We start from the raw sequence: 16,117 nt of genomic DNA on the forward strand, positions 1-16,117 counted from the left end.
CAGTCCTCTGACGTTCCATTGTATAATTTGGGTTTCCATATTGGAAGCAAAGTGGTTTGATTTGATTGATGATGGAGTTTATTGGCGCAAGGGCCATGGTTGGCCAAAGAGCGCCATGACTATGAGTGTTTGGCAGCAGTGACAAACGGGATGCACATGATTAATGTAACGTGGCTGTAAAGAGGCCTAAAATAAGTCGCTGTAATTGCGTAAAATATACGAAGGCTAAAACTATGGCAATGATGCAAGAGATCGACAATGCTAATGGACATCGTGATCATCGGTCAGGTCATCACGCACTACTGCCTCACCCGTCTCCTTACACTCAAGGTCTGGGAGGCAAGTGCTTTGAGAGATTTCTGCCGCAGCAGCGGCCTCTCCCACGAGAGGCAGTGCTATGGCTGACCTGGGTATATGATAAGTAACTGGACATCCTTCAAAAACTGTAAAACTGATTGGTTGTTAAAAAGCGGCTCGTTACCAAGAAACATCGCGGATGAAGATGGAATATGCTGTCGCGATGGCAAATGAAATGCTTTTTCCGGTGGCCTTCTAGTTCACGACATTCAATCAGGACATGAAGCACTGTCAAAGGATCACCACACTTAACACACGCTGGCGGGTCCCCGCCGGTTAACAGGTATGAGTGTTTGTTGTATGTTGTCCTATGCGCAGGCGACAAAATATTACTTCGGTCTGACGAGACTTTCCTATGGGTGGCCAGTTTCCAAGCTGCGGTTTGATAGTGGAAGGTGTGTGGGTTCTTGTTCCCATAAGCGCTGCCAGTATGCTCTGAGGCTTCTTCTTAGGAGAGGCTTAAGCCATACAGGAACAGCCATGGCTGCATCGGCTACGTTTGTATGGACACATGCAGCAGTCTATCTGCCTGTACATTTCCTTCTATCTCGCGGTGCCCTGGCACCAGCATACAACACGTGCTGTTTCAATGCATAGATGGTACATAGGACTGTGTAGATCGACGCGATAACAGGATTTTTGTTCTTCCAGTATTTAAGGCTTTAACGACGCTTAAAGAATCTGTGTATTAACTGCGCGCAAATTTTCAATTTATTAATGTGGTTAACAGCCGCCAATACCGCAGAGCCCTTGCTGTGAAGATGCTTGTGTTAGGGTTCAGAACCGGCATCCGACGAAAGGATGGACCGATCGCTGCGTAGGACACACCAAACTGGGACTTTGAAGCATCTGTAAAGAATTCAGGATAACTGTATTGTGCTGTAGCTCACGGAATGCATGTGAATGTGTGCAGCAGGGGCACGTTTCGTGACTTCTACAAGGAACAAATACAGTGTATAAGCTGCCACTGCCACGGCGGTAGCTGTGCAGCAGGGCAGTCACGTGGTGTTCAAGAAGTGGAATATCCATGTCCTCAGCTAGGCCTCTCACACGAAGTGAGTAGGGCTGTCTCAGGTAGGACGATTGTTAAAGAAGGCTGAACTGGCTAGGTCATTGACAGTTGAGATTAGGGGTGTTCATTGTTTGCGTTCACCTTTAAAAAATATGTGAAGACATGTAGGATCTCTGCAGTGTGGAGCGACCACTCGTTTCGATTCAGCGTAGAGGCTTTCCACGTGGGCTCGTGCGAAAAGCGCCCGTAGAAAGGCGAATGCCTAAATGGGGACAGGGTCAAGCATCTTCAAGGCGCTTGTGTTCGCAGACTGATAGACAACGGCACCGTAATCTAGGCGTGTTTCTAATGAGGCTTTTATACAGGTTCATCAGGCATTTCCTGTCACTGCCCCAGGAGGTACGTGACAGCAGTTTTAGAGTATTCATAGTCTTCATGCACTTGTCTTTTGTATACTTAATGTGTGATATGAAGGTGAGGTTTAGAGTCCATAATTACGCCTAGAAACTTATGCTCCACCTCTACTGGCAACCGCTGGCCATGCAGGTCAATTTCTGGATTTGGAGGTATGCCTTTCTTTCTAGAGAAGAGAACACAGGTGCTCTTTTGTGGGTTTAACCTGAACCCGTGTTGTCTGCCCACTGGGACACCTTGTTTAGTCCGAGCTGGACCTGCCGCTCACAGATTGCGAGATTGCACGATTTGAACGCTATTTGGATGTCATCAACATATGTGCAATAGACATAGTTCGTGGGATGCAAAGATGCAGCGAGTTCATTTTTATAATGAAAAGCGTACAGCTGAGTACACCACCTTGTGGCACTCCGGTTTCCTGCACGAAGGATCGTGACAGAGCATTTCCAACCCGAACACGGAATGTTGCGGTTTGTCAGATAACTTTCGATTATATTTAACATGCGGCCACGTATGCCTAAGTGCGACAGATCCCGAAGTATTCCAAATCGCCATGTGGTGTCATACGCCTTTTCCATATCTAGGAATACAGACAGGAGGAATTGTTTGTGGACAAAGGCTTCGCGAATTTTGTGCCTCAAACGTACAAGATGGTCAGTGGTGGATCGGCCTTCTCGAAACCGCACTGATATGGGTCAAGAATTTTGTTTGATTCCAGGAAATGGTAGTAAGCGGCAGTTATCATTTTCTCAAATACTTTGCAAAGGCAACTTGTTAATGCTATAGGCCTGTAACTGGAAACGCTAGATGGATCCTTCCCCTGTTTGAGGATAGGGATACAATGGCCTCTTCCAGGCGGAGGGGAATCTCGCCGGAAGTCCATACAGCATTATACAGGCAGAGGAGGTTCTCTGTGTTTCATAGGGTAGGTGCTTCAGCATGTTGGTATATAACACGGTCAGAGCCTGGGGCAGATTCGTTGCAGCAGTTAAGCGCTGCTTGCAGCTCAGCGGAGTTGAATGGGTTCGTTGAATGCCTCGTTTTTCGCACATTTTCTTTCTAATTTTTGTCTTTCTATAGCTGTTTTGTGTCGTTTGAACGTGTCGGAGTAATGTGTAGAGCTGGATACACTTTCAAAATGTGCGCCCAAAAAGTTGGCCTGGTCTTCTAGGCTGTTGCCCTCTGTATTTACTAACGGAAGAGAATGTGTTTTCAGCCTCTTATCCTATTTACTCTGCTCCAGGCCTTAGCCTCGTCTGTATAGGAATTAATACCTGATAAAAACTTGTGCCAGCTCTCTCTTCTTGCCTGTCGGCGTGTTCGCCGGCCTTGGGACTTGATCTGCTTAAAATTGATAAGGTTCTCGGTGGTGGGGGAGTCGCGCAGTAACCCCCACGCTTTATTTTGCCTTCTGCGAGCGTTCCGGCAGTCGTCGTTCCACCATGGGACACGACGTTTGGAGGCAATACCCCTTGATTGAGGAATAGATTTCGAGGCGGCGTCAATAATAACAGCGGTAAAAAACTGAACAGCAGCACCAATTTCTAAGGATGACATTTCAGCCCACGAGATACGGGTGAGGGTTCCAAACTTCTCCCAATCAGCTGCATCAGCCTTCCACTGGGGAGCCTGTGGCGGTGATTCGTTTTCTTCTGTCGTGCTTAACAGTATAGGAAAATGGTCGCTGCCGTAGGGGTTTTTAATCACGTCCCAGTTAAAATCAAGTAAAAGAGTGGGTGAAACAATGCTAAGATCTATAGATGAATAACTTTTGTTTGCAAGGCTAAAAAATGTTGGCTCCTTCTTATTCAGTAGACATGCACCAGCGGAAAACAAAAACTGCTCAATCAGACGGCCTCGCGCATCGTTGCGAGAGTCCCCCCACAGGCTGCTGTGTGCATTGAAATCGCCAAGGACAAGGTATGGTTCTGGCAATTCATCAATAAATGCCTGAAATTCATGTTTGTGTAACTGGTAGTGTGGGGGTATATAGATTGAGCAAATAGTTATGAGCTTGTTGAAAATAACAGCGCGAACGGCCACTGCTTCCAGGGGCGTTTGCAGCTGCAGAGCCTGACACGCTACGTTTCTATCTAATATTATAGCAACGCCGCCAGAGGATGCGAGAGCATCATGGCGATCTTTGCGGAAGATGTTGTACTGTCGGAGAAAGTAGTATGTATTGGTTTTAAGTGTGTTTTCCTGTACACACAGCACCTTTGTGTGTGTTCGTGGAGAAGTTCCTGAACATCGTCGAGGTTCCTGAGAAGGCCCCTCACGTTCCATTGGATAATTTGCGTGTTCATAATGAAACTAAAAGTAGTGCTGTGTGTACGAAAAGGGGGTGGCTGTTGTTTAGGCGGAAAGTTGAAACTCAACCAGCAGGGCCGTCGTCGGGCCCCCTTATCGGCTTTTTAGTTTCTTAGCGCGCTCCAGGGAGCTACGCCGATCTTTTGGCACCAGGGGTGCCAAGAAGCAAAGTGGTGCTGTGTGTACGAAAAGAAGTGGCTGTGGTTTCAGTGGCAAGTTGAGCTCAAGTGACAGGACCGTCCTCGGGGCCCCGTTATCAGCTTTTTCGTTTCTTTGCGCGCTCCAAGGAGCTACGGCCGCTCTTTCGGTACCAGGGGTACCGGAGTTGTGTCCATTGCCTCGTTTGAGACACTGGACGCCCGCGTGTGCAAGCTGGTTGTTCGTTTTTCCGACCTCGCCTGGCGAGGCGTGGTCGTTTGACCCGACGACCCTGGAGTCGCCTGGATCAGTGGCTTGGTAGGTGGAGCAGTCTTGACTGCTGCCACCACGGGGGCAGGCGGGGCAGCCTTGGCTACTCCTACCGTGGGGGCGGTTGGCCGTCGCCCCACACTGTGCGTGGCATGGGCGACTGCCTGTGGCCGTTGTAGTGCTGCCCACTGTTGCACTACATCGGTAAATGATGGTTTGTGTGGAAAAGCTCGTGAGACACGTTGTCGCGCTTCCCGGAAGCTTATATTCTCTGTCACCTTGATTGTGAGGACTTCTTTTTCTCTCTTCCACGCTGCGCATGTTCTGGAGTATGCGGGGTGGGCGCCATCGCAGTTCGCACAATGGGCCTCCGATTCAGTCTTGCAGTCATCGGTTGAGTGTCCTGTAGTGGCGCACTTTGCGCAAGTTTGCTGCCCTCGGCAGCTTTGGGACGCGTGGCCAAATCTCTGGCACTTAAAACAGCGCCGGGGATTTGGGATATATGCTCTCACACGTAGCTTTAGGTAGCCTGTCGCGACTGTTTCCGGGAGTGTACTAGAGCCAAATGTGAGAATTAGATGTCTGGTAGGAAGTTCCTTGTCGTTGCGCCTGATTTTGATACGCTGCATATGTAAAACATTTTCATTTTTCCACCCATCAAGCAGTTCTTCGTCGGTGAGATCCACGAGGTCGTCGTCTGAGACTACACCTTTCACTGTGTTCATGGTTCGATGCGGTGTAACGGATATGGGCCAATCCCCAAACACTACTAGGTTGTTGAGTTTCTGGCACTGTGGTCTGTCCTTAACTTCGATTAATAGATCCCCGCTTGCCATTTTGGTGGCTTTGTAACCACTGCCAATGGCGTCAGTTAGGCATCTAGAGACAAAGAATGGTGAGATGTTGGTGGCTTTCTTTTCGGTGCTTTCGCAGTGAATGACGTGGTATTTGGGGAAGTTGTCTTTCTTTTCAACGAGGGAATCTAGGCTTACATCGGTGCGCCACCTTTTCGGGGGGCGATCAACGGAGAAAGGGATTGGTGATCCCATGAGAAGAGGTTGTTGTTCGGCAGCCATGCCAGCCGCCCACCATCGAGCCCAACGAGGGGACGCAGCGAGACACGGAAGGAAACGCGGACGTCAGCTGTACATGGCCACTATAACCAAATATGGTTTACCCTAGGTTGGATAACCACACAAGGTTAACCCTTGCCGCCACGAAAACGTGAAATAAAGGAAGGGAGGAGTAGACAGGAAATATCAAAATAAGAGAGAAAGACGAAGACGTGGGTAGAGAGAGAGAGATAGGAAAAGGCGACTGCCGATTTCCCCTGGGTGGGTCAGCCCAGGGGTGCCGTCTACGTGAAGCCGGGGCCAAAGGGGTGTGTTGCCTCTGCCGGGGGGCCTTAAAGGTCCAATCACCCGGCGTCGGCTCAACCCCCAGGATCCCCTTTTCCCCGGACACGACGAAGCCACGCACGGCTAGGCGTGGGAGGCGTCCAAACCCCCCGTTAGCTCGGGTCCGTGGTGTCGCTACACACCAAACGCCTGCTTGCGCAGACGCCCCTGCGGGGTTCTTTTCAGGACGTGTTTTAGGTCTAGTGGGGGAATAGCTAAGGATGTATTGTGACTGTTTTCTTGGGCGGATGCTGCTAGCTGGTCCGCCAACACGTTGCCTTGAATCTCGCGGTGCCCTGGCACCCAGCACACTATGATATTGTCGCGACGTCAAGAGAGAGGTCGTAACGCCAAGATCGAGAGAATAACAGCGGGTCGGTCCTTTTAATACCGCGCGCCAGCGAGTTCTTCTTCTTTGTTCTTTCTGGCTCCTGTATAACGCGTATGAGCCTTTGCGCTGTCGTCTTCGTCTTTCTCATAGCACGCACGTGGCATTTGCCTCCCTCCGAAAGAGGCATCGTCCCGATGCACAGCCTAGGCGCTCTACTTAGAAAAGCGCGCACATATGCACTGGAACCCAACCAGAGTTAGCTGGACAGGTACGGTTTCATCCGCACGACATGCACGACTTCGGGTGAATGCTTCCGGCGACTGGAACAGCAATCACTGTCGGGAACGACCTCGTAGTTCACACTTGGAAGCGTAGCGCTAGTAGACACGGACTAGAGGAAGACACACGGACACACAGACGGAAGCGCTCTAGCAACTGGACCAGTTGACCAGTTGCTAGAGCGCTTCCGTCTGTGTGTCCGTGTGTCTTCCTCTAGTCCGTGTCTACTAGCGCTACGCTTCCAAGTATGAATTTCCAACTCGCCCAAGAAACAGCACTCGTAGTTCACGTCGTTCAAGCGTCGGATGACTCTGTATGGACCAAAGTATCGTCTCAGCAGTTTTTCAGAAAGTCCGCGTCGACGTATTGGGATCCAGGCCCATACCTTGTCGCCTGGTGTGTAGGTAACGAATCTGTGTCGCAGGTCGTACCGTTTCGCATCTTTATGTTGCTGATGACCAATGCGTACGCGGGCGAGCTGTCTGGCTTCCTCGGCGCGCTGAGTAAATTCTTCAGCGTCGGTATCAATGTCGTCACCCTCGTGCGGCAGCATAGCGTCCAACGTTGTCGTGACCTCGCGACCATGGATTAAACTGAACGGTGTCATTCCAGTAGTTTCCTGTCGAGCTGTGTTATAGGCGAAGGTCACGTAAGGCAAGATTTCGTCCCAGGTTTTATGTTCCGTGTCGATGTACATGGAGAGCATGTCTGCGAGGGTCTTATTAAGGCGCTCCGTTAGTCCGTTTCTTTGGGGATGGTACGCAGTTGTTCTCCGGTGAGCTGTACCACTGAGCCTGAGAACCGACTCCAAAAGTTCCGCCGTGAAGGCAGTTCCTCTGTCTGTGATGACCACTGTTGGGGCGCCGTGCTGAAGGACGACGTTTTCGATGAAGAAGTGAGCCGCTTCTGCTGCTGTGCACCTCTGCATATCTGCATAGCTTTAGTCTCCGCGTAGCGAGAGAGGTAATCAGTGGCGACAATGATCCATCGGTTCCCTGCAGTAGAAGTTGGGAATGGGCCCAGGAAATCCATTCCAATTTGGGCGAATGGCCGTGCTGGTACTTCAACAGAATGTAATAGGCCCGCTGGTTTACCGGGTGGCGCTTTGCGTCTTTGGCAGTCAGCACAAGTCTGGACGTGATGTTTCACAGCAGCAGGTAGTTTGGGCCAGTAGTATTTTCGTCGCAGTCGGGACAACGTTCGGGTGTAGCCTAGGTGACCGGAAGTGGCCTCGTCATGGCAGGCTTCTAAAATTTCTTTTCGCAGTGATGAAGGCACGACGAGCAAGTACGCGCTGCCGGTTGGAGAAAAATTCTTCTTGTAGAGAACGTCGTTCCGTAAACAAAAAGACGGCAGTCCTCTGGCAAAAATTCGCGGCACGTCTTTACGTCGTCCTTCCAAGAAATCGATGCGCGGAAGCAGCTCTAGGTCGCTGCGCTGCTCTTGTGAAATAGTGGCCGTGTTGACGACTCCCAAGAATGCGGCGTCCATGGATTCGTCATCAACAGCGGCAGGCTCAACGGGCGACCGCGAGAGGCAGTCGGCGTCAGTATGTCTCTTTCCGGATTTATAAGTTATGCTCATATCAAATTCTTGAAGCCGAAGGCTCCAGCGCGCCAAACGGCCAGATGGGTCTTTCAGGTTAGTGAGCCAGCAGAGCGAATGGTGATCGCTGACGACCTTGAATGAGCGCCCGTACAAATATGGTCGAAATTTGATAACTGCCCACACCACAGCGAGACATTCTTTCTCGGTAGTCGAGTAGTTCTCCTCGGTGCGAGAGAGAGCTCTGCTGGCATAGGCTATCACTTTTTCAGTGCCGTCTTGCCACTGTACCAGTACGGCGCCCAGGCCTACATTGCTGGCGTCGGTGTGCAGTGCTGTTGGCGCTTCTTGGTCAAAGTGCGCAAGAACTGGAGGCGTTTGGAGGCGTTGACGTAAGTCGGTAAATGCCATTGTTCCTTTTCTCCCCAAAGAAAGGGAACATCCTCTCGTGTGAGTCGTGTCAAAGGTGCCGCAATAGACGAAAAGTCCGCGATGAATCGTCGGTAATAGGCACATAGTCCTAAGAAGCGCCTCACTGCTTTTTTGTCGTGTGGTGCAGGAAAGTTTGCAACAGCGTCTATTTTGGCTGGGTCAGGTCGAACACCCTCGTGACTTACGACGTGGCCGAGGAAGGAAAGCTCACTGAAGCCAAAATGACATTTTTCTGGTTTTAACGTGAGGCCAGCCGAACGTATAGCTTGGAGCACTGTGAATAACCGGCTTAGATGTTCTTCAAATGTAGCTGAAAAGACAATAACGTCGTCTAGATATACCAAGCATGTTTGCCATTTCAGGCCTGATAGCACGGTATCCATCAAACGCTGAAAAATGGCTGGCGCTGAGCATAACCCGAATGGAAGGACTTTAAATTCATAAAGACCGTCGGGCGTCACGAAGGCAGTTTTCTCACGATCGCGCTCGTCGACCTCTATCTGCCAATAGCCTTCGTAGGTCCATTGATGAGAAATAGCGTGCATGCCGCAGTCTATCCAGAGAATCGTCTATGCGTGGCAGCGGGTAGACGTCTTTCTTCGTGACTTGGTTTAACTTGCGGTAATCTATACAGAAGCGCAAGCTGCCGTCTTTCTTTTTAACCAATACCACGGGGGATGCCCAAGGACTTTTTGAAGGCTGTATGACGTCATCCTGGAGCATCTTCTGTACTTGCTTTTGAATCTCCTCGCGTTCTTTCGGAGCCACACGGTAGGAATTTTGTCGGATCGGTCTCGTGTTATCTTCAACAACTATTCGGTGCTTGGTCAATGGTGTTTGCCTGACCTTCGATGTACACGAAAAACAATCTTCGAACTGGTGTATCAGTTCCAGTAGGCGCTGCCTATCAGAGGGTGACAGAGTAGAGCTGACGTCGACAGACAAAGGCGTCGAGGCAGGCGTGGTCGCGTCGTGTGGTTGCAAAGCGAAACAATCCCTCGTTTGGTCGATGTCGTCGTAGTAGGCAATCGCCGTACCCTTCTGGATGTGACGCCGCTCGTTGCTGAAGTTGGTGAGGAGTACTTCTGCCTGCCCACCAGCTAGTGCCAGAACGCCTCTCGCGACGGAAACACCTTGCGTAAGCAATAGAGTAGCTATTTGCTCCGCTATCACATCCTTATGACACGGCTGCTCACATGATACGGACACAAGGCAGCAGGATCTCGGCGGGAGCGTCACATCGTCGGATACTCGCAAACGCACGTGTCGGTCGTCAGTGGTGGCCGTGGTGGTGTCGACATACGGATGTGCGGAAAACGTCACCATACGGTCCGGAATGTTGATGACAGCGTCGTACTCTCGCAGAAAATCCATACCCAAAATGAGCTCTTTACAACATTCTGGTAGAAGGACAAAAGTGGCGACGAAGCTGGAATCGCCGATTATGAGCCGAGCGGTGCATTTACCCGTTGGAGTCATTAGCTGACCCCCAGCACTTCTTATGTGCGGCCCTGTCCACGGCGTCTTGACCTTCCGAAGGCGGTTGGCGAGCTCTTGCCGCATAATCGAGAAGTCAGCGCCTGTGTCAACCAGTGCTGTCACGTGGTGTCCGTCTATGAGAACACTGAGATCGGCCCGTACGACGTCGTCGGCATTAGTATTCGTCGTCGTCGTCATATCGTCTTCTTGCGGCGGTAGGGGGGACTTTTCGGCGTCTCGACGATTGGCAACCTTGCCCCCGGAGGTCGCAGCAGTTAGTTTCCCCGGCGTGGGCTCGGGGAACGGCCTCTGGTAACGTCAGCGTAGCTCTGGCGGTTCGGGGAAGTGTGACGCACAGGTGACGGAGATTGCCAACGACGACTCGGTGAAGGTACTTGGCTGGTCGACAAACGGTCACCATCGTGGGCGCGACGGTCTTCAAAGCGAAAAGAAGCGGGACGTGAAAAGTTGCCAAATCCAGCATCTCGATGACGGCAGTAGCGTGAAATGTGGCCTGGTTCCCCGCAGTGGAAGCAAAGGGGTCGACGGTCAGCCGTGCGCCACAAGTCGGTTCTGCGAACTGGTGGTCGTCTCGCAGAATCCCGTTGCCGCCAAGGCACGGGAGCGGGCGGTGGCTGGAAGGGCGCTGCCTCAGGTGAAGGTGGAGGACGACGGACCACATCAGCATAGCTGAACGGACGCGGCTCAGGACATGGCGCGGGCGATGTAAAGGCTTGCCGCAACTCCTGGCGCACGATTTCAGCGACAGAAGCAACTGGCGGCTCGGTAGAAGGAACGCCGAGGGCCCGAAGCTCCTCACGCAGTATTTCCCGGGTCATTTGTCGCAGGGAACTTTCGCCAACGGCAGCGTTCTGAGCCGCAGCACTCATTGGCGTGTGGTTGGGCAGGCGGTCAAAGTGGCGGCATCGTTGCTGCAGTGCCCGCTGAATAACAGTCGCCTCCTTTATAAATTCGTCGACTGTTGTCGGCGGATTTCGTACAAGGCCCGCGAACAGCGGTTCCTTGACGCCCCGCATCAGATGACGCACCTTCTTCGACTCGGGCATGTCAGGGTCAGCTCGGCGAAACAGACGCGTCATATCGTCTGCGAACATGGCAAAGGTTTCGTTGGGTTTTTGCACGCGGGCTTCGATCAGCTGCTGTGCGTGATCCCGCCGATCCGAGCTCTGGAACGTTTCGAGGAGCTTGTGGCGGAAATTGGCCCAAGTTTGGAAAGTAGGCTCCCGGTTCTCGTACCATGTGCGAGCGCTATCTTCCATCGCGAAATAGGCACGGCCAAGCTTCTGTTGTTCGCTCCAGCGATTCACCACAGCGACCCGTTCGAACTGTTCGAGCCAGTACTCGACATCCTCATACGCTTCCCCACGGAAGATTTCAGGCACGTGAGGATGCTCAAGAGTCACCTGGGAAGGAAGGAGATCCGCTGATGTTGTAGGAGCGGCCATGCTGGGAAGATGAGGAACAGTCGAGAACTCCGGACTTAGGCCTAGGAGGCGCCGGCTGAATCGGTGTACTGGAGTCGTGACGAGAGGCTGAGTCTCCGGACTGGGGGTACGTGTCCGGTGGTATGTGGTGTTTAATGGCGCAAGGGCCAATTGATGGCCAAAGAGCGCCAGTTCATGAGACAAATGATGATATATGGTATTTAATGGCGCAAGGGCCAATGATGGCCAAAGAGCGCCAGGTCATAGGACGGACGATGTGATCAGTGATGGTGTTTAGTGGCTGTATAAGGGCCTAAAATTCTGCGCACTAAAGGTGCGTAAAAATATATAATCGTTAAAATCATGAAAGTGACGTGAAATATGCGTGGTTAAGATGAGTGATAAGCGATCATGGTAATAAAGTGACAAAGCGTGGCATTAGCACTGCTACCTCGTCGATACCCTTGACTCCAAGGGCTGGGAGGTCAGTGCTTTCTCAGTTTTACATACCGCAGCAGCAGCCTCTGCTGAGAGGCCGTGCTACGGAGTCCCTGGGCATATAACGTTAAAAGTTCCTACATCTTTTAGAAATTCTAATAGAGCTCCATGTTTGAAAAGAGGTTCATTTCCTATTAGCATTGATGGATGAAGTGGTATGCGTTGTTGGTATAATAACGCAAAGTGTTTTTTCCTGTAAGACTCCAGTCCTGAGCATTGTACGAGTATGTGCAGCACAGTTAGTGGCCCACCACATCTATCGCACCTCGGTGGGTCGCCACCGAAGAGAAGGTGTGCGTGTGTGCTGTGTGTGTGTCCTATTCTAAGTCTGCAAAATGTGACATCTGTACGACGTGTTTTTGATATGGGTGGCCAGTGTCCTAGGTATGGCTTCACCAAGTGCAATTTATTTTGTGTTTCACTGTCCCATAAGCGTTGCCAGTAAGCTCTGAGCTTTCGTTTTAGGAACGGTTTTAGGTCTTGAACAGGGACAGCTATAGATGTATCGGCAGCGTTGTCGTGGGCGGATGCAGCTAATTGGTCCGCCAACACGTTTCCTTGAATCTCGCGGTGCCCTGGCACCCAGCACACCACGACGTGCTGTCCGAGTGCATAGACAGTGCATAACAGTGAGAAAAGTGAGACTAGGACAGGATTTTTATGTCTTTTCAATGTTTTCAAAGCCTTTACGACGCTTAGGGAGTCTGTGTATATAACTGCATTTTGTAGTTTTAAATGTTTAATGCGTTTAACAGCCACACATATCGCATAAGCCTCAGCTGTAAAGATACTTGTATTCGGGTGCAGAGCGCCGGCCTCCGAAAACGATGGGCCGACCGCTGCATAGGACACACCACTGTGAGACTTCGAAGCATCGGTGAAAAATTCCGGACAAGTGTACTTGTGCTGCAGTTCGAGGAAGTACGTACGGATATGTGCGATAGGTGCGTGCTTTGTAACTTCCTCGAAGGATGTATCACAATCTAGAACCTGCCACTGCCCCGGCGGGAGATGCACAGCGGGAGCCATCAGACGGTGTTCAAGAAGTGGCACATCAACTTCCTCAGCCAGGCCCCTCACACGAAGTGAGTAGGGATGTCTCACCGCCGGACGATTCTTAAAGAGGGCACAACTGGACAGATCATTGATAGTGGAGTGTGAGGGGTGTTCGTTGTTCGCGTTCACCTTGAGAAAATATGCGAAAGTCATGTAGGATCTCTGCAAGTGGAGTGACCACTCATTGGATTCCACATACAGGCTTTCTACCGGGCTTGTCCGAAAAGCACCCGTCGAAAGGCGAATGCCCAGGTGGTGGACAGGATCAAGCATCTTCAATGCGCTTGGTGTCGCGGAGTGATAAACAACGGCCCCGTAATCGAGGCGCGTGCGGATGAGGCTTCTATAGAGATTCATCAGGCACTTCCTGTCACTACCCCACGCAGTGCGTGACAGTAGTTTAGGATATTCATTGTTTTTATACATTTGTTTTTTATACACTTGATGTGTGGTATAAATGTGAGCTTGTAGTCGAGTATTAATCCTAGAAATTTATGCTCCGCCTCTACAGGTAGCCGTTGACCATGCAGGTCAATTTCGGGATTCGGGTGGAGGCCTCTATTTCTAGAGAAGAGAACACAGGTGCTCTTTTGTGGATTTAAGCGGAATCCGTTCTCATCTGCCCATTTCGACACCTTGTTCAGCCCAAGCTGGACCTGCCGCTCACAAATCGCTAAATTGCATGATCTGAATGCTATCTGGATATCGTCCACATATGTACAATAAAACATGGTTCGTGGGATGGAAAGATGCAACGAGTTCATTTTTATAATGAAAAGCGTACAGCTAAGCACACCACCTTGTGGTACGCCCGTTTCCTGCACGAACGGTCGTGACAGCGCATTGCCCACACGAACACGGAATGTGCGGTTCGACAAATAACTTTCGATTATATTTAACATCCGGCCACGTATGCCTAAGTGTGAGAGGTCTCTCAGTATTCCAAAGCGCCATGTCGTGTCATATGCCTTTTCCATGTCGAGGAATACTGAGAGAAAGAACTGTCTGTGGACAAAAGCCTCGCGAATTTGTGACTCAATACGTACGAGGTGGTCAGTGGTGGATCGACCTTCTCGGAAGCCGCACTGATATGGATCAAGCAGCTTGTTTGATTCTAAGAAATGTGTTAAGCGGCCGTTAATCATTTTCTCAAACACTTTGCATAGGCAACTTGTTAATGCTATAGGTCGGTAGCTGGAAACACAGGATGTATCCTTTCCCTGTTTTAGGATTGGAATGACTATGGCCTCCTTCCAAGTAGAGGGCATCTCTCCAGAGGTCCATATAACATTGTATAGGGAAAGGAGGGTTTTCTGTGTTTCGGAGGGCAGGTGTTTCAGCATCTCATATATGACTCTATCGGAACCAGGAGCAGACTTAGTGCAGCTGTTTAGTGATGCCAGAAGTTCTGCTAAGCAGAATGGTTGATTATATGCTTCGTTTTTTGTACATTTTCGTTCTAACTTTTGTTGTTCCATTTGTGCTTTGTACCTTTGGAATGTATCAGAGTAGTGTGATGAACTGGATATGTGTTGGTAGTGTGCGCCCAGAAAATTAGCTTGGTCTTCCGAGCTTTCTCCTTGGGTGTTTACCAGGGGCAGTGAGCATGTTTGTTGGCCTTTAACTCTTTTTACCTTGTTCCATACTTTCCCCTCGTCTGTGTAGGAGTTGATACTTGTTATAAATTTTGCCCAACTCTCTCGCCGTGCTTGTCGGCGCGTTCTCCTTCCCTGTGATTTGACAAGCTTGAAGTGTTCGAGGTTTTCTGCTGTTGGAGATTCGCGCAGCATACCCCATGCTTTGTTTTGCTTTCTTCGCGCTTTTCTGCATTCATCGTTCCACCAAGGAACCCGGCGTCTTGATCCTGCACCGCTCGCTTCAGGAACACACTTGGAAGCGGCATCAACTAAAAAAGCTGTAAAGTACTTTACGGCGTCTTCTATGCTTAGAGCAGATACGTCAGCCCATGACAGGTGCGTCAGGGTTTGGTAAAGTTCCCAATCGGCTGAGTCAGCCTTCCACCGAGGCGCCTGCGGAATAGGTTCGTTTTCAGTTGATGCACTCAGGATGATCGGGAAATGGTCACTTCCGTAAGGGTTTTTAAAAACATTCCATTTAAAATAGGTTAAAAGCGAGGGCGATGAAATGCTAAGGTCTATGGCGGAGTATGATTTGTTTGCGAGGCTAAAATACGTGGGCTCATTCGTGTTCAAGAGACATAATTTAGAGGTGAAAAGAAGCTGTTCAATAACACGTCCTCGGGCGTCACAGCGAGAGTCGCCCCACAGGACATTGTGTGCATTAAAGTCCCCAAGAATCAAATAGGGCTCTGGTAACTCACCAATTAATAATTCTAGGTCCTGTTTGTGGAGCGGAAAGTGTGGTGGTATGTAGAGTGAGCAAATGGTAATTAGTTTATTTAAAAGAACGGCTCGGATGGCAACTGCCTCAAGGGTTGTTTGAAGCTCTAGTTGTGCACACGCTACACTTCTGTCTACTATAATGGCTACGCCACCTGATGACGCCGCAGCATCATCGCGGTCCTTTCGGAAAATGGCGTAAGGGCGGAGAAAGTTAGTGTGCTTAGATTTTAAGTGTGTCTCCTGTACACACAGCACTTTTGGACTAAGGTTGTGGATAAGTTCCTGTATATCATCGAGGTTTTTAAGAAGGCCTCTTATGTTCCATTGTATTATATGTGGCTCCATATTAAATATGAAATGGTGCTGTGTGTACTGTAAGAAAGTGGTGAGTGTTCACGTGCATTGTTTTCTCTTTCAAGAGGCAGGACCGCCGTCCGGCCCCCTGATGAGTTGTTTTGTTTTCTTGGCACGGTCGGAAGAACCGCGCCGTTCTTTAGGCACCTGAGGTGCCGACGTCGTGTCCATTGCCTCTTGCGAGGCACTGGATGCCCGCATCCGCGAGCTGGCAGTTCGGTTTTCGGGCCTCGCCTGGTGAGACGAGGCCTTGAGACCCGATGACCCTGGAGTCGCCGGGCTCTGTTCGCGAGTTGGCGGAGTAGCCTGAGCTACTGCCGCCTTGGGGGCAGGTGCCACAGCCGATGGTCCGCTCAGCGCGGGCAGGGCAAGTGGCGGAGGCCGGTGCGACGCTGCCCCCTGACGCGCCGCATCGGCATAAGTCGTGCCATGGAATG

This window comes from Rhipicephalus sanguineus, chromosome 7 (genome assembly GCF_013339695.2).
Source record: "Rhipicephalus sanguineus isolate Rsan-2018 chromosome 7, BIME_Rsan_1.4, whole genome shotgun sequence".
NCBI classification, from domain to species: Eukaryota; Metazoa; Arthropoda; class Arachnida; order Ixodida; family Ixodidae; genus Rhipicephalus; species Rhipicephalus sanguineus.